This window comes from Podarcis gaigeae (assembly GCF_964106915.1).
Source record: "Podarcis gaigeae genome assembly, chromosome: 2".
NCBI lineage: Eukaryota > Metazoa > Chordata > Lepidosauria > Squamata > Lacertidae > Podarcis > Podarcis gaigeae.
In genome coordinates, this window is record NC_139679.1 from 35164433 (window position 1) to 35190410 (window position 25978).

At 47.7% G+C, this 25978-nt stretch overlaps 1 protein-coding gene across 2 annotated transcripts in view; it reads right to left on the minus strand.

Annotated features, from left to right (window-relative positions):
• The window catches only part of GRIN2C (glutamate ionotropic receptor NMDA type subunit 2C), a 92104-nt gene extending 67672 nt beyond the window's left edge, over window positions 1-24432 (minus strand). The window contains exon 1 of one of the 2 annotated variants that reach the window (XM_083727941.1): window positions 22970-24432. The gene's annotated coding sequence lies outside the window, so the exon portion shown is untranslated. The remainder of the gene's footprint in view (window positions 1-22969) is intronic. The other variant, XM_083727940.1, reaches the window with a different exon arrangement.
• Window positions 24433-25978: the final 1546 nt, after the last annotated feature.

Genomic DNA, 25978 nt, shown 5'->3' on the forward strand with positions numbered 1-25978 from the left:
TGTTAAGTCTCTTACGTGCCTTGGCCTCCACCGGTGAGAGCCACCTCGGAGTTTTACTCTCCAATAAGTCTTTATATTTTATCCAGACCCTCCAAATTGCTCTTCTGACAATATGGTTTTTAAACAATTTGTGCACTTTAACCTTGTCATACCACAAATATGCATGCCACTGAATCTGGTATATTATAAACTGCCCAGCCATTCCCTGCATTAGTGAAGCCAAACATATTGTCATCTGCATTGTACTCTTCATGTACTGTGCACTATCCCCTTAACTTTTGCACTGTTTTCTTAAGTGCCACCCAGACCCCAGACGTCATCTGTCTTAAATGAAACACTGCTGCAGGCCTGCATTAAGACCCCTGCCAGGGGAACTGCGTAAACTACCATACTTTTCGCCCTATAGGGCGCACCGGCCCATAGGGCGCACCTAGTTTTGGGGAGGGGGGGAATAAAGGGGAAAAAATTATTCTCCCCCTCCCAGGTGCGGGGCTGGGGCGGGGGAAGCCCGAGCTTCCCCCAACCCCAGCCCCCAGAACAGGCTGCTATCCGCAAGCCTAGGGAGCCCGGCGGGAACTCCCGCGAGCTACCCAGGCTTGTGGATATCTGCCTGAAGCCCGGGGTGCGCTGCTCAGCGCTCCCTGGGCTTTGGGATGCGGGCTGCTATCCGCAAGCCTAGGGAGCCAGGCGAGAACTCCCACGGGCTCCCAAGGCTTGCGGAAAGCTTCCTGAAGCCTGGAGAGCGAGAGGGGTCGGTGCGCACCGACCCCTCTCACTCTCCAGGCTTCAGCGAAAGCCTGCATTTGCCCCATAGGACGCACACACATTTCCCCTTAATTTTTGGAGAGGAAAAAGTGCGTCCTATAGGGTGAAAAATATGGTAATTGATGGCTCAATCCATCAACCTTTGATGGATGATTTAGAAGGATTGGGTCCAGCATCACTTTCCCTGTGCATGTGTGCCAGTATCCATATTCAGCAGAGTTACATCTCAACGCAACTCCTTCCTTGGGGTTGAAGGTACACACAGTAGGCAATAAACACTCATGGATGCCATAAAGATTCAGTCAAGTGTAGAAGTTTACTTGACAGGTATAAAAGCGTATTGGTAGCAAATATATATATATACAATCATTCACCAGTACTATGGTAAAGGCATACTTAAAGAGTCCAACAAGAGTCCAAGACACTTTCTCTCTACTTCTCTCCCCACAAAGCACAAGCATGAGACTTACAACAAGCTACAAATTACAGTTGTACCTTGGGTTAAGTACTTAATTCATTCTGGAGGTCCGTTCTTAACCTGAAACTGTTCTTAACCTGAAGCACCACTTTAGCTAATGGGGCCGCCTGCTGCTGCCGCGCCGCCGGAGCACAATTTCTGTTCTCATCCTGAAGCAAAGTTCTTAACCCGAGGTACTATCTCTGGGTTAGCGGAGTCTGTAACCTGAAGCATCTGTAACCTGAAGCGTATGTAACCCGAGGTACCACTGTACATAGAACCGTTGTTATCAGTACTTCCTGTCACACTGCGCATGTCCAAAGAACAGTTCCCACAGAAAATGTTCTTGCATAGGAAAAAAACAATCTCAGTCTTCTGATGATTCCTGAAACAACTTCTCTGTTTCTGGAACAATTGACTCTCACATTGACTTTACCCCATGAGATATACTGCCACAGGGGCTAGATTAAATCGACCAGCAGGCAGGATTAGGCCCCCAAAATGGACTTTGGACATGCCTGCTTTAGGGGATGCAAACCATACCACTTTTAATTCTTCTATTATTTCAGTACAGAGCTGTGGCACATGGAGTAATTCAATCAAAGTGCAGAATACACCATCGGTGATTCATCCTATGAATGAAATCTGTCTTGCACAGAGTCAAACCACTCAGTATTGCAGGTAGCTAACCTAAGTATTGGGGTAGCTAACCTGTGGGCTCTCCAGGTGTGGCAGGACTAAGCATCTCCCATCAGCCCAGCCGGCATAGCCAATAGTCAGGAATGCCAGCAAAATCGGGAGGGTCAGATGCTCACCAGCCCTGCGATATTGTCTACTCTGCAAGGTCTCAGGCATAGGTCTTTCTCAACATTGCAATCTGAGATCTTTGGAGATGCCAGGAATGATGGGAAACCCAGATAATTCTGTGTTCTTTCACCAAATGGCACCTCCAAGTATTCATGTTAAAATTCCTATTTTCAATTATAATTGAAGGAGAAATTGCTTTGCGACAATTAAAAGAAAAAAATCCGGGTAAACGCTTTTCACAGTACATTTGCTTCATATTGCGGGGCAGATCTCCTAAAATGCGAGCAACTGCTAAAAATGATGAATGGGGTGATATAACCCAACTTCACATCTGTAACGGTGTGCATAAAAAATGCTCTCTGCCCCACCCCAAGTGTTCTTTCGACTATTAATACCAACTGTAATGATTGTACTGGAGATAATTACCTCTGATGCTGCTCCAGCAGAGGTGATTAAGAGAGTCTGCTTATGGCATTTCCTTCCAGTACGAAGGAACTCACAGCACATTCCCTATGCATGTCCAAAGTATACCTCGTTGAGTTTCATGGGACTTGCTCTTCGTTAAGTTTGTATAGCCTTCAAGCCTGTCGATTCTGTCCCTTTCTGCATGGACGGGGCTGCTATATAAGCACTATAGAAAATGTTCACTATTCATATATTTGGGACGGGGGCAGAGAACGTGATAATCTCAGGTCTGCTGAACCGGGCTGCTTCTTAGAGGAAGAGGAGGATGCAACATGGTAGAAAGGTAGAAGCCCTTTTCAAATAACAACCGAGGAAGAAGGAACGTGCGGAAGTAGGAGAGTAAGATTCATATCTACGGTAGGGTTGCCATATGTCCTCTTTTTCCAGGACATGTCCTCTTTTTCATGGGTAGAGTCATCATAGCAATCCATAGTTAAGTCAGCAAATGTCTCCTCTTTTTTGCTCTTCAAAATATGGCAACCCTAGATGGGGTCCCATCCCTGACCTCCATGCGTTAATTCAAACCTGTGCACTAAACAAAATTATCTGGTTCTGTGCCCAATGCATGCACAGTAAATCCTTTTCTTTTTTTAACATGCACAGTAAGTTCTATGCACAGAGCATGAATTAATGCATTTAAGTTGGGTGTGTGTGGCGAGTGAATGAGTGCAATATCAGATTTCCCTCCTGCACGCTGTCTTTCTCTGTTGTTTTCTAGAGAGGAATACATCACCCACACACAAAATACTATGTCACCCACTCTACTAGAAAATTCTTCTGGACAAGTCCCATAGAAATGACTTTCGATGAGGTTTGCACAGCACCACCTTATGGTCCTGGATGGGCCCAATCTGTCTAGTTCCCCACCCGGCCACCATTAGCAATTCCCAAAATCATCTGCCTGAGGCAGCCGCCTCGCATCGCCTCATGGCAGGGCCTCCTTTGGAAAGTAACGAGAGCCAATAAATCCATCACAATGCGACTGGCGTTATAACTCTTCTCAAAACATGTTCATCCATATGCAGCCTGGAGAGCAGGGATTAATGATGACAATCACATGGCTGCCTATCTCCACGGAAAGGTATCATCCTCAGCGTATCCCAGGGGGCACAAATCAGGAAAGCACTCTGTGCTGTTGCAAATTATAGCAATGCAGCCATTCCATGTTACTTTGAAGAGAGGAAGAGACCAAATATATATTATGAATGGGGGAGTTCTGATGAGCAGACTAAACAATGGGGGGGGGGAGGAATAACACCAATGCAAGTGGGTCAATCCTAACGCGGGAAGGCACTAGAGACTCCCTGAAGTTCTCTAGGGATTTGATATCTGATCCCCTGTCCCATACACACACCATAGAAAACATTCAGGTGTGTCAATTAAAGGGTTGGCTGTGTTTGGCCTAAGATTTGTAGGGTGCTTTGGATACTCAAGATTTGCACCTCTGCTGAAATGTGACAATCATTTTCCATCCTTATCTCTGGCTTAAATGTGGCATGTTTAAACACTGGTTTAGAGCAGTGTGCAACGAACACAATGAGAGGAAGGAGGATTGCAAGCACAAACACACACACACACACTCCCAGCCGCATGCATTCATCAGCTCTGTATGCACAGAGTCTACATCTCCGCAAGTTATATACACAAGGAGGTGCAATCAGGGTGCTTGGTTTGTGCTTAAGTCTCCAAGTCATGCAATCCTGCATGCATATAGGCTCCATGCACATATAATGGATGAATGTACGAAAGTTGGGAAGGAGGAGATGAGGGGAGCACAAACCTGTCCGCCATACCCCGGTGCATTCTGTTTATCATATGCGTGTTCAAAACATGACAGCAGGGCCGTCTCACCCACAGGCAGTAAGGATGTGGGGCGCCAGGCTCTCAGGGGTGCCAGGCCAAGAGTCCAGGGCACGAGAGTCCGAGGAAGAGGCCGTCCATCGGTCAGAGCGCCACAGCGGGCTCTTCTGCTGTGGGAGGCTCTGCGCTGCAAGTTCGGGGGCAACCAAGCCAGCGAGACGCCGAGGCAGGCGGACAGCTCTGCCCTCCTGCATGCCTGGGACTGGGCAACCGGGGAGGTGCGTGCCAGGCGGATCTTTGCACCCCTGGTTCATTAGGGATGATGGGAGTTTTAGCCCAGCCTCTGGAGGGCAACAGGTTAGTTATCCTTGCTGTAGAATTTGTATCTAATATAACCAGTGCTTTTTTTCTAGAAAAATAGGTGCCCATACTCACCATGAAGTTGTTACAGTAAGTGCCACACTTTTTAACAATGAAAAAGAGGTGCCATTACTGTGTACCCTTGAGTGTACCCCCTGAAAAAAAGCACTGAATATAATGCATGTAAAACATGCATTCCAAACAAATACAGTGGTACCTCGGGTTACAGACACTTCAGGTTACAGACTCCGCTCACCCAGAAATAGTACCTCGGGTTAAGAACTTTGCTTCAGGATGAAAACAGAAATCGCACGGTGGCAGCGCAGTGGCAGCGGGAGGCCCCATTAGCTAAAGTGGTACCTCAGGTTAAGAACAGTTTCAGGTTAAGAACAGACCTCCAGAACGAATTAAGTTCTTAACCCGAGGTACCACTGTATCAGCTTCCCCAGGCACAGAGACAAAATGATGGGGGGCATGTTTCAGCTCCTTCATTTCTGCATGTCAGGCGGAGGGGTGCTGCTTGAGTCTCTTTTAAATGCATGTGCTGGGGGGGGCAGGTAGATTTTTAGGTTGGTGGCACAAACTGCAGAGCAAGGTTTGGAGATCTGCTCTTGGAGCCTATATCTGGAATCTTTCAAAGAGCATTTGTTTCTGTTACTTGTATACTTCATAACAATGAAAAAGGGTGATGAGAACCATTATGGGCCGCTAAGAGATTTCTACTTCAAACCTGGAAGGCTAAATGCCTGCTATCAGAAGACTTCAATGCCCTTGCTGCATTTCAAACCACTTTTTATAAAGGCTAACTTCACTTGGATAGCTATCTGGACATTTGGATGACATAGATCGAGCTTTATGTGTAAACTAAGACAGATGAACTGATGGTTATTGCATTGCGAATGTGAGCTGATGGGCTTTTCTTTCTTTTCCGCACTTCCTCCTTTCCTTTCACTCTTTTTGGCTTTAATAAATTGCGATGAAAATCAATTAGAATACTTTGTGACAAAAGACATGGATATTCCTGAGGAATTATCACATGCAGGCTGAAGACCAGAAGTGTCTGCCCCCAACCTCCTTCTCCCTAAATGGTGTCCTCAGTCTGGCTGCTGTTAAATGTCCAAGGTAAAACAAAGAGATGGACAACCCTAATGTAAGGCCAACTTTGCCTCTTTTGTTCCCTCCCCTCATTATGATTTTTTAGGAACCAGCCAGGCAAATAGAAAGTAAGAGCACCTTTAAGCATTTCAGGTAGGTCTCCCCCACCTTCATACTTGACACCAAGGAAGGGCCATAACTCGGTGGTAGACCACATGGGTTGGATGCAGAAGACACCCAGTTCAGTTGCTGGTATCTCTAGTTAGGAGAATTAGGGGAGATAGCAGGTAGGCCTCATTGTCTGAGATCCTAAGAGAGGTCCCGTAGGTCAGATGAGACAATATTGGGCCGATGGCCAAAGAGTCTTAAACCTGATATAAGGCTGCTTCCTAAAAGGAAAACAACATGGATGGCCTAGCATTGAGGATAGGCTTTTAAAAAGAAATATTTCAAGGTGGGAGATTAGGCAGAAGACGGTGAGGATCCCAGGTGAGAGCTGGAAGGGTCCACCCTCATGACATAGAATAAAAGTTAAAATGTATTGTTGACAGAGGGCTCTGTATTCTTTTTAACATCCCCCCCCCTCTCCTTTCTATTCTTTTCTCTTTACTTCTGCTCTTTCATTCCCCACCCCACCCCTTTAGATTAGTTTGAATTTTCCTGTATTTTACGCAGAAAACTTTTAATGAAAATTTGATAATAAAAGGCTCAGTACTCAAGTATGCATCAAGTATGCATTTTTTGCACAGGAAAAAGAAAGAAAGAAAAGAGGATAGGCTTTTAAGGCCTAAGTGGGGAACCCAAAGGAGAAAACAGCCAGGACAATTCAGTAGTACATCAAGGTCCTTATTAATTCACTAGGAACAGGAATTAGAATTACAGTAAACTGTAGCCTGTTTGATGTGCCACCCTCCTTCACACCCTTTCAGATGCAGAGTGAGGCCACTGAGGGCTTTGGTGGCAATAGTAGCTGCCTCCTCCCCAGCTATTCCTTCTGAACCACCAGACCTTCCCCTCTGTTGCAGGACTGAGCCACGTAAGGTGGTTGCCCTGTTCTCCATAAGTTAACTTGCTTCCCTCAGGTGTGGCAAAGGATGCTGTCTCAACACGGACATTGAATTAAGATAGGTAGCCGTGTTGGTCTGCCATAGTCAAAACAAAAAAAAATCCTTCCAGTAGCACCTTAAAGACCAACTAAGTCAGTTCTTGGTATGAGCTTTCGTGTGCATGCACACTTCTTCAGAAGTGTGCATGCACACTTCTTCAGAAGTGGTATCTGAAGAAGTGTGCATGCACACGAAAGCTCATACCAAGAACTGACTTAGTTGGTCTTTAAGGTGCTACTGGAAGGATTTGTTTTTGTATTGAATTAAGAGTTAACCGTCCATCTGGTTGGCCTTTGTACAACGAATGGAGGAGGGGGAGCTCCATCTTGTCCTTCGTGCCTCAGGCGGCAAAATGTTTTGGGCCAGTCCTGATGGCCTAGACATGCGCACCAAACAGCAAGAGTTCCATGGACTGCAAGAAGATCAAACCTATCCGTTCTGAAGGAAATCAGCCCTGAGTGCTTACTGGAAGGACAGATCCTGAAGCTGATGCTCCAATACTTTGGCCACCTCATGAGAAGAGAAGACTCCCTGGAAAATACCCTGATGTTGGGAAAGATGGAGGGCACAAGGAGAAGGGGACGACAGAGGACAAGATGGTTGGATAGTGTTCTCAAAGCTACCAGCTTGAGTTTGACCAAACTGCGGGAGGCAGTGGAAGACAGGAGGGCCTGGCATGCTCTGGTCCATGGGGTCACGAAGAGTCAGACATGACTAAACAACAACAAATTAGAAGCATCAAACTTAAGAAAAGGGAGGATCCAGATTCTGTAAACAGAGACCTCCCATTCTGCCAGCAGGAAATGTGATGCGTATCAGTGCTATTACAATGCAGGCTTCATATTTCTTGCCACATTGCATGAGCATAAGACATGTCGGTCCTCAGCACATAAGGGGCAAAAGGGGGCCTGCCACGGGGACGTATAGGAGATGTATTGGGATCGCAGAAGCAAGGGGCAGTGAAATATTTGGCTCTCAGCAAGGAGAAAAGCTGGGACCTAAATGATGCTACTATCCTGGGCCAGTTTCTCAAGCGTCTTAAGCGAGGAGGTAGTTCCTAGGTCCTAGTGCCTGTCCGATTCTCCTCAACCTGAGCATGGGGAAATGGAGAAGGCATTGAAGCCAATACAAACAGACACCTGATACCTTCTCAGAGCTGACATTCGCGGTTATTGTGACTGCATCAAATTTGTGAAGGCATCGTAACATGACATACTCAAGTTTACACACTCCAGCGTCCCTGCCTGGGCTGGGCCAGGCTGGTAGGAAAGGCTCTTCTATTCATTGCTGTGAATTTCCAAGTATTTTTAGCCCTGTGATCAATAATTCATGGTGATTATGGCATCAACTACCTGAGACCAGTTAAAAAAAAAACACCCAAAAAAGAGACCCAGAGTCTCTTAAATCCAAGATTCGCCCATTTTAATTTCACTTCAAGGGCATTTAAACACACTGTAGGCAGCACTTTCTACCCATAGAGGCTAATAAGTTTCTTCTGTATCAGATTTGATGCACTACTAACACTACAGAAACTCCTGCATCATGCTTCAGCTGCTTTGTGGCTCCATCTTCAGCTTCAAGGCTACCTCTGTCTAGTGAGAAGAGTTATGCACACCAAAACTGGCCCGCTTGATACCAGGACTTAATCTTTAACAGAAGAAGAGCCAACGTTCAAGTATCACAGAAGCAGGGACAGACTTTGGTCTTTCGTGGTTTTCTCCCGATTGAAGTGCAGAGTGTTAGAGGTCTGGGACATTCGCAGGGAAACCAAAATGCTTGTTTACAAAGCTATTGTACTACCAACCTTACTGTATGCTTGTGAAACATGGACCACTTATAAACGCCATCTCCAACTCCTCGAAAGATTCTATCAACGGTGTCTCCGAAAAATTTTAAACATCACTTGGGAAGACAGGCAAACTAATACCATTGTACTAGAAGAAGCAAAGATCACCAGTGTCAAAGCAATGATTCTTCAACATCAACTTCGTTGGACTGGTCATGTTGTGTGGATGCCTGATTATTGTCTTCCAAAGCAACTACTCTATTCTAAACTAAAAAATGGGAAGCCTAATGCTGGTGTTCAACAAAAGAGGTTTAAAGACTGTTTCAAGGGAATTTTTTTAAATATGTAGTATAAACACCAACAACTGGGAAACGCTTGCCTGCAAGCGCTCCAACTGGAGAACAGCCTTTCCCAAAGGTGTCATGGGCTTTGAAGACACTCAGGATGCAACTCAGGAAGCAAGGGAGAAATGTGCTAAGAGGGAGGCATGCTTGGCAAATCCACACCGTGATCAACTCCCGCCAGGAAACCAATGTCCCCACTGTGGAAGGATGTGTGGATCCAGAATTGGCCTCCACAGTCCCTTACGACTCATTGTTAAAACCATGTTTATGGAAGACAATCTTACTCGACTATGAGTCATGACCAAAGAAGAAGAAGAAGAAGAATAGGGCTGCCTCTGAAGATGGTTCAGAAACTTTAGCTAGTGCAGAATTCAGCAGCCAGGTTGCTCACCAGAGCAAGGTGGTTTGAGCATATTAATGTTAGACAGTGAAAAGGAGGTTGGAAACTCCATGGTTCCTTCATAACATCAAGTTTGCTACTCAATGCTAAGATGAAGATCCAGAGCCAGAGAGATAGATTGAAAACCAGAAATGAACAACAAAAGTAATGCTATGATCCCCTGAACATATCATACATGAAATGTCATTTGAGCTATGGGGGCGGGCGGGTGTTTGTGTGTGTGTGCATAGACCACAAGTGTCCCGAAAAACAGGAACATCCCATTTCCCCCTGCAAGAGTACAGTGGCCATTTTAAGTGCACAATTTCATGCTGAGAACTTGCCCTAAAAAAAGTTGGTTTTGGGGGGGCTGCGATATTGCAGTGTGCCCAAAAATGAAAATGGATTCCTTACGTCCTAATGGTGGCCAAGAGGCAGATACAGATGAATTGGAAGCATAAAGATACAATTCCCCTTAATCAATGACTTGACAACGTGACAATATTGGCAACGTATGAATGGGCAGCTTATAGATGCAGACTCTCTTTGGATAAATACAGTGATATTTGGAATGAGTTTACACAGAATATATTTGGTTATCAATAACTATGTGTGTATTAGGATAAAAAGATTATGAACATCTATATACTAATGTATGAAAATGTAATGGAGTATTCCCCCCCCTCTTTTTTTTTCATTCTCACTCACTTTTTTTCTTTCTTTTTTTTGGTCACTCTACCTTTTTATAAATCGAATTCTTCAAATAAAATTCTAATAATAAATGACTGGTTCATATAGACCAAAAAGGGTCGCCCTTGTGAAATTCGCTAAAGGTGCACTGTAACTCTTTGACCTTGCTCTAAGGTACAGCGCACCCTGGTTCCTATCCAGCAAAGCACTTACGCATGTGCTTAAACTAAGCACAGACTTCAATGGGATTATTCACAAGCATAATGTTAATAATCATACTTGAGTGCTTTGCTGGGCTGGGGCCAGATTGTTCACCTCTTTCCTCATCTCGCTGTCCCCTGTATCTCACAGCAGCCCCTTAACCTGCAAAAAATAAAACACAAAAGAGGCGACTTCTTAAGGGCAAATGCAAAGATCAATTCACCTAGCTCTAAAATACACACTATTCCAGGGCTAAACAGTAGCATCTCCTTAAGTGCCAAGTTGCAACACACACACACACACACACACACACACACAAAACAGCCAAGGACAGGATAAAGAGAACGAGGATGCCATCTCCATTTCTAAATACAGAATTAAATTGAGGTCAGTACATTTCTGGGACTTTGGAAATCCAGCCAGAAGAACCCTTCAGCTCTGCTTGCAGAGCACCAGAGTGCAATGATTGACAACAAGTGGTCAGAACCTGGGGAAAGGGCACCTCCGAGACAAGGGTTGATGCCTTGTTTTCTGATTCAAGAGCACCTGGCTCTACAATGCACTGGGAAGCAATTCACACCCAGTTGGAACACCTTGAGTTTGCAACGCAATGTCACAGGCACTCCGAATCTCAATAGCACCCATTGTCTTATTCAAAGGGGACACCCCTGATCTGTGAAAGTGCCTTCCCCAATTCTCCCCCTCAGGAGCATTATGAAAAGCAAAGCTTGGGGAGACATCCTTCACGAGCCTGCGGGCAACATCTACATTACATACAGAGATTGGCTTTATATTAGCTGAACTGCCCATTGATAGCTGAACTGTGATGGCTGCCCCCTCCCAAAGAATCCTGGGATTCACAGTGTGCAAAAATTCCATTAGAAGTTCTAAATACCCGCCTACAGAACACTACCAGCCCCAATATTCCACAGGGAGAGGAATTACTGCTTAACCAGTATATATATCTTCTGTTCTGTAGACTAGGGGTAGGCAGAAGGTAGATCATGATCTAGTGGTAGATCCCTGGGTAATTTGAGGTAGATCAGCTAGGATTTCTGATTCACATATGTTTAGCAGTGGCAACAGTGAAGTGACTTCCCCTGAAATTAAGAAAGCTGGCAAGGGGAGAGTAACCTGGTTTGTGTAGCAGGACTTTGAGCTTGTTGTGTGTTTGTTTTTGGAACTCCAAACAAACTGATGGCTCTGAATTCTTGAGTTCTGATGGTGCTGGGCTCAAGGGGAATTCAATCACATTGCAGAAAATCCAGACAAGCACACTCAAAGTTGATTTGCTGCTCTTGCGTAACAAACCCCACTGCCCTAAACTGGCTTTTTGGCAATAAAGAAAGTGATGGGGGAATGCACTGGAAAGTGTGGTAATAACACTTGCTTGACACAATGTTCTCTTGACACCCAGACATTCTGAAGGACATCCAGAATTTGCGAATATGAAAAGTTTGAAGTGTTGTAGCAACAACACTTATAAGGAGCTCAAGGACAACATAGACTATGGAATAATCAATAAGTTCAGATAGGTGAGAAGCAGATAGTGGAGATCACAACGTTCACCTGGTCTAATAAACCCCTGGAAAAGTTCTCTGTTGGGCCAGTTCAGGGGAGGTCCTGAAGTTCTGACAACACTCCACGGTTTAAGGACATCCCAAGCAAAAGCAGGCAAACTTTGTCCATCACTTGCAGTAGGTTTAATGTTTTAGATGGCGGGTACGTTTCTGCCTAGATTGCATTTAATTTGATTTTAATCATGTATGCACCCTGTCCTGGGACCATTTGGTGATGGGCAGGTTTATAAATCTCATAAAAAAGAAACTCTAGTGCCGAGCGCCATCAGCTATGCAGCCCAAATGGGACTGCTGAGAAACAGAAGAGAGGTGTCGGCATGTCTGGGATAAGCCTCGGGATTTGGAGAAATATGAAATACATTTAGGGGGAAGCAGTAGTGTGGCTGCACTGCGGAGCCTCCCTCCCGACACTGCCATCATCAATGAAGCTGACTAGATGGAGATGGGCAGGGTGGCTGCAAGGTCAGGATTGTGTGGGCACATGGACAGGAGGAACACAGACTTGGCTAGACCAGGGCACCCGTGCAGCCTCAACCTCACCACCACACCACCTTAATCCCAGGTAAACTGCAGCACTGGTAGTGTGAAGAGGGCAGCTCTGAAACTCCACCTTGCCACTACTGAGGGGAAGATAAAGGGGAGAGAAATCTCCCCAATGGACCACTGAGAACAGAACATGCTCAGCGACCACAGGATTCTTAGTAATGAAAAGCTGGGGGAGAGGGAGGAATGGAATGGAGCAAGTGGTCTGGCACCCTGAACAGGTGTGTACCACACTGCAATGTCTCATTGCAGGACCCGCTTACCCTCTTGACTAATAAAGGTAAAGGGTAAAGGGGCCCCCTGACCATTAGGTCCAGTCGCGGACAACTCTAGAGTTGCAGCGCTCATCTCGCTTTACTGGCTGAGGGAGCCGGCGTACAGCTTCCAGGTCATGTGGCCAGCATGACTAAGCCGCTTCTGGCAAACCAGAGCAGCGCACGGAAACGCCGTTTACCTTCCTGCTGGAGCGGTACCTATGTATCTACTTGTACTTTGATGTGCTTTCTGACTGCTAGGTTGGCAGGAGCAGGGACTGAGCAACAGGAGCTCACCCTGTCGCGGGGATTCGAACCGCCAACCTTCTGATCGGCAAGCCCTAGGCTCTGTGGTTTAACCCACAGCGCCACCTATGTCCTCTTGACTAGTAGCAAGGCACAAACTGATCTACTTCTTTCGATCAGCAACAACCCCTTTCGAACAAAGATGGGACCAAAAGTAGCACTAGAAGCACCAAGCCCCCCCCCCTCTGTTTTTCTCCCTTTGATATACCAGCAGAGAGACGACAATTCTTTCACTGAGTGTAAGTAAACAAGCATACCTAAACTCCAGACCCTAGTCAAATCATCATCCTTTACTCACTTTGGCCCCACCTTTAAGGCTGGCTTAGTCCATACAACAGACAAAACGAGGACATTTCTTTTTGCAGTCGTTTGGGGAAAACCGAACCAACCCAAACCAACTCGCAACAGCACCAGTCAAATCTGGCTCCCTACTGAAAAAGTGTAGGTGGTGTTAGGGGAAGTGTAATACTGCTAGTGGGGGACATGTTGTGCTCCTTCTCGGGTGGTTTGTCCATCTTTGGACCCCACCCTGTATTCAGCTCTCACCTGTGGCTCCTAGAAGCTATCAGTATAGGACAGTGGCCACACCCTGGAAATGGCTTCAACTGACCGGCTAAACCGGGTGAGGGTAGCCAATGGGTCTCAAACCCATTGGGGTTTGAGTTAGGGACTTGCGAAGATGTGGCAGATTGAGCGGATGAGACCAATACTGGACCCAACAGTCAAGAAGGAGGTTTCTGAATGTGCTGTAGAGAGAAGTGAGGGACAGATGGGGTTCATCAACCTGGAAAGTTAGCCCATCTAGGATCCTAAACCTCTGCTGCCTTGCAGGATATCTTTGGGAGTAGAAAGGGCTAAGGAGTAAAACCCTTCACAAATCCAGAGGGGAGTCCCCAAGATGGTTGATGGTGTCTTGTATGCCTTCTTCTGGCAACTCCTGCAGCCAAGCTGGTGCCAAGCATATTGCCCTGCTTTCCTTTGAATCACATCAGTGAGGCCAAGAGGAGGGTCTTGTTGTCTGGACAGCCCAGGACCTCCATAAACACTGCCCAGGCTTGTGCCTAGGGGAGGTCACTTTGGTGCTAATGCAGCGATTTGACTTCATCCCTGGAGGTGCTCTCCATGGTCTCTTGAGACAGATAGATACCAACAATAATAATGATATTATAATAATTTATTATTTGTACCCCACCCATCTGGCTGGGTTTCCCCCGCCACTCTGGGTGGCTTCCAACAAAGATTAAAGATAAATTAAAATGTCACACAGTAAAAACTTCCCTAAACAGGGCTGCCTTCAGGTGTCTTCTAAAAGTCAGGTAATTGTTTATTTCCTTGACATCTGATGGGAGGTGGTTCCACAGGGCGGGTGACACTACCGAGAAGGCCCTCTGCCTGGTTCCCTGTAGGTTTGCTTCTCGTAGTGAGGGAACCGCCAGAAGGCCCTCGGCATTGGACCTCAGCATCCGGGCAGAACGATGGGGGTGGAGACGCTCCTTAAGGTATACTGGGCCAAGGCTGTTTAGGGCTTTAAAGGTCAGCACCAACACTTTGAATTGTGCTCGGAAACATACTGGGAGCCAATGAAGGTCTTCCAAGACCGGTGTTATATGGTCTCGGCGGCTGCTGCCATCACCAGTCTAGCTGCTGCATTCTGGATTAATTGTAGTTTCCGGGTCACCTTCAAAGGTAGCCCCCACATAGAGCGCATTGCAGTAGTCCAAGCAGGAGATAACTAGAGCATGCACCACTCTGGCGAGACAGTCCACGGGCAGGTAGGGTCTTAGCCTGTGTACCAGATGGAGCTGGTACACAGCCGCCCTGGATACAGAATTGACCTGAGCCTCCATGGACAGCTGTGAGTCCAGAATGACTCCCAGGCTGCGCACCTGGTCCTTCAGGGGACCAGTTGCCCCATTCAGGACCAGGGAGTTCTCCACACCAGCCCGCCCCGTCCCCCAAGAACAGTACTTCTGTCTTGTCAGGATTCAACCTCAATCCATTAGCTGCCATCCATCCTCCAACTGCCTCCAGGCACCCGCACAGGACATTCACTGCCTTCACTGGTTCTGATTTGAAAGAGAGATAGAACTGAAAAAGGATTCATCCTCTCTTGTAGGATGTGTCTTACCCCTCAAGAAAACACTTACATAAGTGGGAGAAAAGACTCGGGACCAATTCATGCAAGAGAACGTCACATCCCTCGCCCCAATCCTTACGGAATGCTGTGACATCACAGCATTCTGTAAGGAGTGAGAAAATGCTGAGACATTTTCCTGCTGCATGAATAATCCTCTCTCCCACTCATGTGGGCACAGGGGGTGGTAGCCCATTTAAGTTTCACACAGAGATTCTTATACAATAGGGCTATTAGGTCTTCCTGTCATTCTGAGATTAGAAGCACAAAGGGGAACCTAACTGATACAGTTAATACAGAGAGCAGTTGTGATCAGTGTTGCATCCATACCGCTGGGTCCTCATGGCTAGCCCAGCTCATGGAAATAACTCCAAACCCTCACCCCCCCCCCCCGCAACTTCACAGGGCATCCGTCTTCCTCAGCATTTCCAAAACCCATCACGTAAAGGCAGCAGCTGGCTTGGGATCTGCAGCCCGGGCTCAAATCACAAATCAGCCACAGGCGAGTCAATCATACAATCTCAGTTCTTCATTCCAAGGGGGGGGGGGACAAATGCGAGGCAGGCACACACAGCTGTTGTGTGAATGAGGCTCAATCAACAAGTACAGCAGAACAAGATGGTATAAGTGATTGCACTGTTTCAGAGTACATTTGTGAATGTCCCGCCCCTCCCGCCATATACAATTTAAAAATCAAGTTTACACAGCCCAGCTTATTCCTAGGGCAGTTTTAAATAGCAAAGTAACTTGCGAGGGTTTTTGCTTTCTTCCTTTCTAAATGCAGGCATCCAATCATGTCCCCCCCCACCACCCTATGCAAACTGGAGTGGTACAGTCACTTCTAAAACTGCAGGACTCTGCCACTTCATTCTGCTCCATACATAGACCTGCCCTGAAATAAGAATTGTTGCCTGCTTAAAAGGCAGTCTAGTTAGCCAAGGATAATATTCTGAAGTTTTACTTCCTCCAACTGGACAGGTGAAAGAAGCCTCTTTTTTGTTGAGAAGTCATCTTTGCCAAGAAAATGTTATTTGCTTAAGAGTCAGGGTCCAACGACATATTCAGTCAGAGACAAGTGATGTGAACCCAAACCATTGCTTAGCACAAATGCACAAGCTGCTGGAGAGGAGATTGTGGCTATTTTGCTGTTCCTCTGATCCTGCTGCTGTTGCTGCACTCCTGCAAGCAAAGCCATGGTTTTGCTTTGAATGTTATCTGAACCTGGGCTCAAGGTTTGTCTCATTCCAGACAGACCACAAGCTGTAAATGGTGAACAAAACCTTGGTTATAATCATTGGCTTGTCTGGGGCAGAGACAGGCCTCACGCCTGGTTGAGATGACACACTAAGCAGTGGCGTAGCGTGGGGGGTGCAGGGGGGGCCGGCCGCACCGGGCGCAACATCTGGGGGTTAGGGGGCGCAAATCCACGGGTTAGGGGGCGCAAAACCACGGGTTAGGGGGCGCAAATTACTTGCCTTGCCCCGGGTGCTGACAACCCACGCTGCGCCACTGACACTAAGGCAAATCAGTTCAGTTGTATACTAAACATGTACCTTCTTGGTAGTGGTGCCTTCCCTGTGGAACGCCCTCCCTTTAGGTGTCAAGGAGATAAAGAAGTACACAACTTTTAGAAGACATCTGAAGGCAGCCCTGTATTGTGAGATTTTTAATGCTTGATGTTTTTAGATATGCTGTAAGCTGCCCAGAGTGGCTGGAGAAACCCAGCCAGGTGGGTGGAGTAGTAGTAGTAGTAGTAGTAGTAGTAGTAGTAGTAGTAGTGGGTGGAGGAGTAGTAGTAGTAGTAATAATAATAATAATAATAATAATAATAATAATAATTCCTGCCCTGGCCTTTGACACACTATATACCTGTATTTTAGGGCACCCCTCTATGCTTCTAATTGTAAATTGTTTTAGCAATTTAGCTGGTTCCACTGTTGTTGTTTTACACTGTTGCAGCTTGCCCTGGGAACTTGTGGTGAAGGGCAGGTAAGACATCTAATAAAAAACAACAATGCTGAAGCATAAAAACTCCAGCAGCAGAGATTAGAATTAGTAGAGAACTACTCTCAAGCAACACCAGAAGATATTCCAAGCAGGTTTTAAAATTTAAAAAACCTGCGAAAGAAATAAAAAGAAGTTTTCACCTGGTGCCCAAAAGACCACAAAGTGAATGCCAGGCAAGCCTCTATGAGGACAGCATTCCATAGCTAGGGTGCCACCATTGAAAAGGCCCTGTCCCCAGTAACCACCTGCCACACATTTTCTTGGCAGAGATACCAAGAGAATGGGACATAGTCCCCAGCATGGCACTCATAGGCACCATTGTGCCCTCAGACATCCCTTGGTGTCCACCAAGGTTTCCACTGCTCCTTCTTATTTTTTACTTTTAAATTTACTGTTTGTTTGGGGGGAATGCTTTTTGGGAGGCAGCTTTGTATCTTTTTTTATTTTGGGAGTATAGGTGTTTGCCTGTTGTTTGGCATTTGTGTCCCAATTAGTCAGTTTTTCTTCTGCAAAATGGGTATTTTGAGGTGCCCATGGCAGTTTCTTCGATTTCAGATGTATCTCCCAGGCCCCAAAAGGCTGGGGGTTCCTGATCGAAGGCATTTCAGAAAAAAGGTATTAACATGGAGATCACTTCTGCCTAGGAAACTTTATGAGTGCCATGTGCAGTTTGTCAAATATGAATGTGACAATGCATCTATTCCACTGCACCGTCAGTTGTGGCTTCCTGCTGAATATACCTGTATCAAAATAGCCACCAAGCATTCATCACAGCTGATGAACTACTCACAGGAATTATGTAAGCAGCTTCCATGCGGGAAGTGCCTCTCTCACGTGAAAATCGTTTTGATGTGTTAATATCCCTGATCAAGCAAATGCAGTGGGAACTTGTGGGAAAGTATATTCAGTACTTGTGAACAGCTGCAGATACTGCCAGCTAAGGCTTCTGTTATTCTTATCTATCATCATCATTTATTAATTTATTGATTGCCTTTTACACACATCTCAAGGCAATTTACAAACACACCATAAAACAAGTAAAAACTACCCCCACGGATAGCCTCCACTGTTTGCAAAAGAGAAAAGTCATTAACTGAATTAATATCTTCCAAGGGGTGGTCATGTAAAAAACGGTATTTCCATTAGCGTGCCGGTCTGTTTAACTGACACAACAATGGGCAGCTGCAATGCACTGCACAGCAGCAGCAGCAATAGGAAGTTGCGAGACCCATGAAAAAGCTACCTGCCCACATAGACACAACATCTTTTCCGGATTGTCCCGTCACAATTACCTGCATGGAGCTGTGCAATATTCAAGTACAGTGGTACCTCGGGTTAAGTACTTAATTCATTCCGGAGGTCCGTTCTTAACCTGAAACCGTTCTTAACCTGAAGCACCACTTTAGCTAATGGGGCCTTCTGCTGCTGCCGCGCCGCCGGAGCACAATTTCCTGAAGCAAAGTTCTTAACGTGAGGTACTATTTCTGGGTTAGCGGAGTCTGTAACCTGAAGCGTATGTAACCTGAAGTGTCTGTAACCCGAGGTACCACTGTACAGTGGTACGTCAGGTAAGAACTTAATTCGTTCTGGAGGTCTGTTCTTAACCTGAAACTGTTCTTAACCTGAGGTACCACTTAAGCTAATGGGGGCCTCCCACTGCCTCCACACAATTTCTGTTCTCATCCTGAAGCAAAGTTCTTAACCCGAGGTACTATTTCTGGGTTAGCAGACTCTGTAACCTGAAGCGTCTGTAACCTGAGGTACCACTGTACAGAGGAAGCACAAGCACAACAATATTGCTGCAGGTGGGTGGTTGTGATCAGGTTTCACTGGTTTGCTTTCCATAAATCCAATTAGATCTTTCTCCAGCTTTCCACTCACTTGTCCATCTCCCTGCATTTGTATCAGGATCCCTTGACACAACCTACATGCAACGTAGCCATTTCACAGAGGAGCTGCGAGACGAGAAATTTCTCTGAAGCATTCTGATGGGGACAGAACTACGCCACTGACACAGGATGACTGCTATTTTTCTAGAAAAGGAGGTGCCGAAACTCGCCATAAACACCCCCTTATTCTCTTATAATGGGAATGGCGCCCACTGAGAGGTGCCAAAATTGAGTCTTGGCTGGAAAAAAGCCCTGCCTAGCTCTGCAAAGTGTGACGAAGGCTGAAGAAGTCACAAGTGTCTGGAGCTAAAGTGATTTGGAGATTGTTGCAAGGATGGCACTTAGTGAGCGTAAACAGAATTGTGTTTGTTTAACTCTTCCAAAGGCCGAGACCTGAAATGTTTAGTAGCATTTCAGTAATGTCAAGGGCAGGAGAATGTGGACAGTAAATTTGAACAGCAGATGTGAAGAGCTGAGAGAGGACCAGCAATTCAGAATTGTAAGATATTCCTCCCTGTTGTGGGACGAAGGGAATGCGGCAAAACAGAACCCAAAGATGAACTACTGAGGAAATGTATAAAGTTAGTAACTATCTAGGCTTGATGCACCCATCTCAGGCTACAGCTGGAATCAAGCAGTTCCAATCACCCCTGTGTCTCAGAGATGACTCTCCACGATGATGCTGTTTCAACCCAGAGCACAGAATGGATGGAAAAGGGACCAAGAGGCTCCGAATGTGCTGAATTCAAATATACTTGGTTTTTTTACTGGTATGTCAAGTGATCCAGGTCTTGCCAAACTACAAGGGAACGAGAAAGACCCAAGGAAATCTTTCAAGAATGAGAGTTGTAAGCAAGTATAGACTCCTGTGCTGTGTTTTCCCTCTGTCAGTTTCAAGCTGTGGCTACACAGAACACCACCAATGCTGCCTTTCTCTCTTCTTTCCCCAGGAAATACGTAGCAGGAAGAGCAGTGGGTGATGGTTCGATCCTGCTTCCCTGCCTGCTTGTCCAGTTTTCCTGCATGCTACAGAGTCCCAACCCCCACCCCCTGCTCTGACTGTACTTTTTAAAAATGTATTAAAAAGAGGGAGGAAAAAACAGCCTCTTTAATCCATATTTCCTAAAGCCCTCTAAATAAGCATCACATAAGTACTTATTTAGGAAAATTATTTAAAAGGGAGATTATGAGCCGAAAGGATTGGGAAGTCACTGCTGCTAGGCTGAGGGTGGTCAACCCCAAGGCATTTCAGAGCTACTACATTCCCTCTTCAAACAAGGCAGAGGCCCTGGGTGCAGGGAATAAATTCAGGTGGAAGCAAATCTTGGCCTATGTCCCCACCGCCACCTTATGAAATGTGGGAGCAGATTTGGGCCTTGGTCCTGAAGTCGGAGAGATTTTTTGCTGTTGGACGCAATGGAAGGGCAACATTTTCACCTCTGTGGAGCTCAAGGAAAGTGAAGGCTGGTGGCTTCTTGAGAAAGCCCTCAAAACCCAGTACGGCGTATTTCTCTTTCCCAGGAGGAGGAAGAAGAGGAAGAACATCTACCTTATCACAGCTCCCAACATTTTGCATGCAAAGCTCCGTTTGTAGGGAACACCTTTCAAGCATATTGTTTTATAATATACATAGGCAAACCTGTCGCAGCCGTATTTTGTTGGTGCTACCGTAAACAGTGGATTTTGTTAGTGCTGCATTTGCCAACACACACACACACACACACACACACATTGTGGATTGCTAAAGAGTACACAGAGAAAGGTGGAAGAGAAGAAGGAAAACCCCAAGAACAGCAGCAAAGAGTTCCAGAGGAAATGAATGGAAACTGAACAGATCCTTCCCTTGTATATCCATGGAGCTTGCAGAAGAGAACCTCCTGGGTGCCCCCTCTTCACCTCCAGTAGGAGCAGAGTTTCCAGTTTCTAATTCCAAAGGCGGTGAGACTAACCCCATCCCTGACAGCGCTCAGGCTGCGGGTGAAAACATTCCGATTCTGCATAGCTTTTAATGCATCTTTAATATATGAAAGAAGGTTTTAACTCTGCTTTTTTCTCCCATGTTAAGGTTTCAGTTTTCAGTTTTTTACTTGATGGTATGATTTGTTTATCTTTTCTTTTTAATGGTATGATTCCCCCCCCCCCCCAATTAAAATATATATATCCAACCAACCTGGAGAATATTTCATTTTAGATTCAGTTTCTTTCTCGCCACTCATATCAAGTCATGGCAGGTGGTTATGGAGAACAAAACGGCCTTATTTATAAACCTCGCTTTACTATCACCTTCCTCTCCTCCCAAAACGTATCTCCAGGTAACACACACAACTGTCAGTGGAAATTATTTTAACTCCCCTTAATTTTGTGGATGATGAAAATTCCTTAAAATATCAGTACGTTTAAATCTACCTGTTATCTGTGTGAGAGTTATATTTTGTTTATTTACTACTGTTATGTGTTGAAAATAAGCTCAAGGGGGTTACCCCCTTTCTATTTTATCTTCACAACAACCCTGTTAAGTAGGCTAGGCTGAGAGACAGTGATTGGCCCAAGGATGCCCAACTTAGCTGGGTTGTGATTTGAACCCTGGTCTCCCAGGTCCTAGCCCCATAATCTAACCACCGCACCGCCCTAACCAAAGCTACAAACTTTTAAAAATCCTAAATTTGAGGATGGATTGAAGCACAGGTTTCCCTCCTCCATGATTGAGATTCTGATGTCTTTTAACTGGGCTAGAAGGATCATTTGCATTATAATGATCCCATTCCAGGAAACAACCCCACTGCCAAGTTTAAGAGAATATAGCTAAAGGAAGGGAGGAAAGTTAGTTAGAACTGGGTAGCAGGGAATAGTGCACGTTGTTGATATACAGAGGACAAAGTGGAAAACTGAGATTACAGAACAGAAGGAGAAAAAGGAACAGGGGGAGAGATTCAGGAGAATCTACTTCTGTAGCGCTTCCAAGGATACTTGAGGAGGGGAGAAGATGATGGTGATGTAATTCTTCCCCTCAGGAAGGTACTTCTATGACATGCCACACTCTGCCCCATTATCCTGTCTGACTTTTTGTTCCTCTACCCCCAAACTTCCGGACGCGCATGAATAATCGCCACACACACACCCCCCAAAAAAAACATCGTTCCCAACCTTTCCTCTAAGACCCCGATGCTCTAATGTATGTCCGCCTTATTAGTAGAAACCGTATTATTCATAGCATTCTTATGTAATTTCCCCCTTTCTCCCCTTTGCTCCTCCCGCAGCAACAGTTGGAGACGGGGCGGGAGGGAGGAAGAGCGTTATCAATACCAATTAGAACCCTAATCGTTTGTAGACAAATGCCAGAAGCCCAGGAGGAACATGGAGGGGGGGGAGAGAGGGAGAGAGGACCATTTGTCACCGGGACAAGACTCCCTCCCTGCCGGGCTCCGACTCAGACACGCAAGAAGGAAGAAGGGAGGGAGCGAGGCAAAAAAATGCAGCTTAAAAAGGTCGCATATGGATTAACCAAAAATAAATGCAAAGTGTCCTGCCTGATGCGATGTTACGCAAGGTGCTGGGAGGGGGGTGGGGGGGATGTAAAAATACCGACACTCGGCGATTTAGGAGGGGAGAACAAGCGAGCGCCAAAACACACACACACACACCAACCAAACTCTCTTGCCTTCCAACCAAGCCAACCTTGGTGTTTCGTGGAAACGTTCCCAACACGACCCGGAGGGTGGATGGATGGGAGCTGCTTTCAGAGGGAAGGCGAGAGAGGGGGATAGCAAGGAAAGGGAGTTTTTTTTTTTTTAGAAGGGGGAGGGCGAGTTCTTCCTTGGGGGTGCAGAACTTGGGGAAAGCGCCACGGACTTGGCGCTGCGCAAAGCCCTCCAGGAACAACTCCAGGCGTGACATTGACAAGGTGGCAGCGGGATGGGCGCCTCTCGGGTTACTTACTAGCTAGACGCCGCTGTTGCTGCTGCGGCGGCGGAGGGAGAAGTAAACAAACCGGGGCTACTTACTAGAGGGCAAGTGCGGCGGCGGAGGGCTGCATCCCCTGGTCTCCGGGGCACGTCTGGGCTCCTCGCGGTCTCGGGAAGAGGGGGGTGCTGTCGGGGGTCGGCCCCCCTGTCCGCTCGCCAACCCTCTGGCGGCTGGCTGGGCGAGGCATAAGCGACCCTCGGCTCCTTCTTCCGCGCGTCCTCTCCCGCCTTCCCTGTCGCCACCACGGAGCCAGACGAGTGGCGCGAAGGGCTCTCCGTGGCTGCCTGGCGGGGGTCACCAGCGTATCCTTGCAAGGAGTGGGGACGGGGGGGACGGGACCGAGGGATCCCAACGGCTTTGGAGCGAGGGAGGTGGCGAGATCCAACTTGGGCAGCTGGCGGCGGCGGCGGCGGCGGCTAGCAAGGAGGAGGACTTGCCCTCCGTCGAGGGTCGCCCTTGGAGGAGGCGAGACGGCCGCGCGCCCGGGATGCCAGCAAGTGCCTCCTTCCCGCCCGCTTCATCGCCCTCCGCGGCTCTTCTCCATCTCCGCGGCCGAGGAGGAGGAGGAGGAGGAGGCGGGCGGGACGGCGGAGAGGATCTTAGACAGCAGCAAGGCTGCGCAGGGCGCTGGCACAAAGATCGGGCAGATGTCCTTCCGTGCGCGCGGGGCCGCCCGGGCTGCCATCCCCTCCCCTCCCCTCTAACCCGGCCTGAACCCTCCTGCAACTTGGCGCCTAGGCGCTGGGCCAGCGAGTCCCAGGAGGGGGACAGGTGGCTCCGATTAAAGCTGCCTCGCTCCGTCTGCGCGGGCACCGCTCCCAGTTTAGGGAGAGGGAGGGCGCTCGGGGCGGGAAGCGGGCGAGTGGCCTTGGCCTCCGCTCGCCCGGTGGCCTCGGTCCGCCTCTCGATCGCGCCCCTTCCCCAGAAACGACGCGCAGGGCAACCTCTCCTTTAAAGAAGCGGCGCCGTCGGAAGACCGAGGTGTCCCCACGTGCGGCGCCCATAGGCGGCCCGAAGAGGCGGAGGGTGCCTCGTCGGCTCTAAAGCCCCCAGCACGCACTCAGGGTTGGACCGGCCGGGAGAAGCCAGACGGATCCCCGCGCGGAACACACCTGCGAGCTAATCGGCGGAGTGGCCGGAGGAGCCCTCCCGTGCTCGGCGGACCGCCCGCGCTCCCCCGACGCTCAGCCGCCGCTGCCTCCCTTCTTCTCCCCAAGCTCCAGCCGGCAGGAGCTCGCCTGTGCCCTTCGGCTGCCCACCTCCCCTCCTTCTTCCCGCCGCTCCTGCCATGCTCTGCTACCCGCCGCGCCTCGAGCCCACGCTCTCCCCTGCTCCCCAGCCAAGAGGCGTCCCACCAAGGTCCTCTTCCGCAGCCTGTCCCTTTAAGGGCGCTCGGACCCCGGCCCTTAAGCAGGGCGGCGTGGGAGGGGCCTGGAGGGAGGGGGAGCCGCCCCCGCCCCTCCTACGCAAAAGGGAGGAGGAGGAGGAGGCGGAGAGCGCCGAAGCCTTCGGAGTCAGGAGCCTCCAGCTGTCGCCTGGACCCCATCAGGGCTAAGGGTCACGTGGTCAGGAGGCTTTTAATTTGGAACGGAGTCAATGGGCAGGGGAGATGCTTTGCCATTAGTTTGTTAGTAGGAAAGACAGAAGGTCCCTTTGCCAACTCTGATGAAGCCTTGTTTGCATGGCATGCACCCCCCACACACGTCGCAGTATTCGCATCTTCAGGACTAGTGCCATGGGCTCTTTGTTATAGTAAAGGTAAAACGGTTCCATCCGCCTCTCTCTCTGCATTGGGTGCGAGGAGTTGGTGCCCATCAACCCTCGTTAGACTCCAACTCCTACCAGCCCCAGCTGGCATGGCCAGTGTGGTCTGGGATTGTAGGACTGGATAGTCCAGGGACACCTGGAAAGCTGTGGCTTCTCCACCTCTCATTTAAGGGTTGAGAGCGCAACAGCCTGGCCAGGGACAATTCTTGCCTCTTTAGCCATATACACGCTCTTGGGGAAGTTGCCTGGCCTCTTGCTGATTCCTGTAACTCTGATGCAGGTTGTACCTGGCAGAGAGAGCTCTTCTCAATCAGTCTGGTTATAGATGTGACCACAACTGAGAAGACTGGTCACATTGCAGGCTGACAGAACATGAGCAAGCCTCCTCCATCCCAACCATACACACCTTTGTTCTGTTTTATTGGGGAGGGGGCTATGTTTCTACACCTCATGGGCTTTGCAGGTGAAATCTTGTGAGACACTGGTGGGAAGTGAGCTAAAACACTCAGATATTGTTTAAATCAACACATCAAAAAACTGAAGGCCAGTTGCCTCAACACGAAGACTCCCGAGGCTGGTCTTGTGACATGTAAAATAATTAAACTGGGGCAAGATGACGAGCTTGTTCTTGATTTTTCTAAAAGCACATGGCCAATTCTGTACCAGCTTGGACCTGAAAAAATGTGCAGGGTGAGCTTTCTGTGCCAGAGACTCTTCGTCAGGAGACTATTGTTTTCACCACTACAGAGAAGCAGTGTGTTTAGCTGGGGCAGTAGAGTTCTTGACATCCTATGTTCATAAATCAGAGAATTGTAGGGTTGGGAGGGATGCTGAAGACCATCTATTTCAACCCCCTGCAATGCAGGAATATGCAGCAGTCCCATACAGGGATCGAACCTGCAACCTTGGTATTATCAGCACCACACACTAACCAACTGAGCTATCAAGCATACATCTGAGCTATTCATTTCTCCCAGGCCTCCACAAGCTTATATTGCCAGTGGTACGTGGGACACTGGGGTGGCAGTCCAGGGCCCCATTCAGCAGAAGAAGTAGGATGGCCCCCACAGGGCCAGCCAAAGATGTTTTGGCACCTGAAGCAAACCACAAAATGGCACACACACACCCCCTCTCCCCCAGGGAAAAAGAGGTGAGTGAAGAACTGTGTCAGGAAGAAGGGGAAATAAAGATTCTGCCACCCGAGTCAGTCCCCACACTTTGTCTTATTAACATCCAGAATCTAAAATTATCCATTTGCATGGCATGGCTGTAAATTACAA